This window comes from Agrilus planipennis, unplaced genomic scaffold (genome assembly GCF_000699045.2).
Source record: "Agrilus planipennis isolate EAB-ADULT unplaced genomic scaffold, Apla_2.0 scaffold350, whole genome shotgun sequence".
In the NCBI taxonomy this organism is placed as follows: domain Eukaryota; kingdom Metazoa; phylum Arthropoda; class Insecta; order Coleoptera; family Buprestidae; genus Agrilus; species Agrilus planipennis.
This window is the reverse complement of record NW_020439131.1, coordinates 187865-190085: the sequence shown is the minus strand read 5'-3', so window position 1 is coordinate 190085 and position 2221 is coordinate 187865. Positions and strand designations below refer to the sequence as shown.

General features: G+C 34.3%; 1 protein-coding gene across 1 annotated transcript in view; it reads right to left on the bottom strand.

The window, feature by feature from the left end:
- The window catches only part of LOC108742452, a gene marked incomplete at its 3' end in the record, with an annotated part of 40474 nt that overhangs the window by 2202 nt on the left and 36051 nt on the right, over positions 1-2221 (bottom strand). The gene's annotated exons all lie outside the window — the stretch shown is intronic.

The following is a 2221-nucleotide window of genomic DNA, read 5'->3' as shown; positions in this document are numbered from 1 at the left end:
TCTTAATAGTCATAAGGAGGTACGTTATATATATATATATATAGGGTGTCTTGAAAGAAAATATGCCAAAAAAAAAAATATTTTCCTCAAAGAGAAGCCTTTAATTCAAAAATTGAGCAATTTCTCATCGATTTCAAGGCTTTTCCCTATCAGTGGGACGGATATTCAGGTTACAACACCATCTTTGTACTTGGGTCCACAAACTGATAAAATTCCTCTTTGACAGATATGCTTAGGATCAAGTGTTTACGGTAGGAAAAGACAAGACGAACGAAGTGAGTGAGTTTGGTAGTCAACCTGATTGTTGCCTGCTTCTACAGGGTTTGGTCATTTAGTTTCTTTTTGATAAGTCATGTTTTTACATTATTTTCTAGTACGCTACTGTCTTATCTGTATTAATACTATAATTTACGCCTTCTGAAAGCTTATTTGTGTATCGGTTCCAAGTGACCCAAATAAGTCATAGATGGGCAAGTACCTGCGCGACCGCTCGCCAGCTTCCTTCGTCAGACCTGTATGTCTGTATTGGCATTGTAATATTTGAAGTTAACATCAAAGAAGGTGTCGTAAACTGCACTTTTATTAAGGAATTCTTAAAAAACAAAAGTATTTTCTTCTGGGAGTCTCCTCGCTATGGAAGTCAACATGGAAAAGGAGAGTTAGTAGGATAGTAGGACATCTAATGAGACATAAAAAGGGTTAGTTAGAGATTTAGAAATCAAAAGTATTACAAACTGGTGCAGGGGCAGATGAAAAAATAGATTGGATTAATGTTCGCAAATAGTACATAGAGAGGTGGAATGCTCTAGTTTTCTGACTGAAAATAGGAAGGAGTAGAAGTGCTTTTCTAATCATATTAAACCCCCTTGTGACGATGACATGGATCATGTTGATGATATAAAATAGCTTTAAAAACACTACAAAAAATTTTACAAATGACAGTTTCAATAGTTGATTTTGGAATTAAATTATAAGGGTGGAATAAAACCGAAACGTGGCGTTATTTCGTTCTACAGGGAATAGTCCTTGATCAGTATTTTGCTGGAAATTATGGTCAGGAGGTACACAGGTGGTTATAAAATAAACAAAGAAATCTAAATTTATACTTATTAGTAAGTACCAATGCTTTAGGGACTTTTTCGTTATAAGAGTTTCGTTTCGCAAATATTACCTAATATTAAAGAGGTATTTACAATTTATCCTCCTAGCTCGTTGCTTCGTAAGCGAAAATAATAAAAATTACAATTTGGACCCGAATTTGTAAAAATAAAAGCCAGCAGAAATAAATGTACTAGGTATTTTAGTTAATATTACAAATTTAATTCTAATAATTAAGGAACTTGAAATAATTTTTAAAGAAACATGTCAGAATTGAGGTTATTACAAGTTACCTAATAAATTCTACTAACAGGTCAATTGAAAAGTCCCGGCCTAATATAGTAAAACACATTTTTTTTGCAAAATTCGTTTTTTTTATTCAACATAATTCCCTTCAAGGGTGATACACTGATTATAGCGATCCTCCAACTTTTCGATACCATTNTCTCGGCGATCGTCTTTTCCTTTAAATACTCTTTTGTTTACTTTCGGAAACCTTCTGGAAACGTCCGGATACTTTATTTTTTCTTTGAACTGAACTGTATAACTGTTTTCCCAGAACGCAGGTACAACACACACATTTACAAATACGGCGCACATGAAGAAAGGCGCCCGCGGCTAGTCGGCGAATCGATAAGCCGCTCACACACACGTATGCCCGATCGCACACAAACACGCTCGTGCTCGCTACAATATTCAACAGCAGTTAACGTTTTAGTAATAAAAACTTTATATCTATGATTAAATTATATACTTAAACACTAGGTTTTCAAAAATCAACGAAAGGAGGTTTATTACAATGTTATTATTTTTGTTTGCCAAATAATAAGTTAACAAAAATTAAGTCATCATAGAGAGAAAGCAGTCGGTAAACCTGCTCAAAACGTTAAGTTAAGATTAGCTTATTTCTTTTTTGAAAATATATTCGTAGACGCAATTTATCAGTCGGTAAACTGATGCTAATTTATGGGGATGTATTTTTATTACCCAGACGAGAAGCGACGGTAAAGCTTAATCGTGAAGCAGAATACACGTGAAGAAGTTGTTCCGGTGTGGTGTCATGTTATCAAACTGAGTTTTTGGCGTGTTGATGATGTTCACATTTTATACTCGAGGGCTTTAT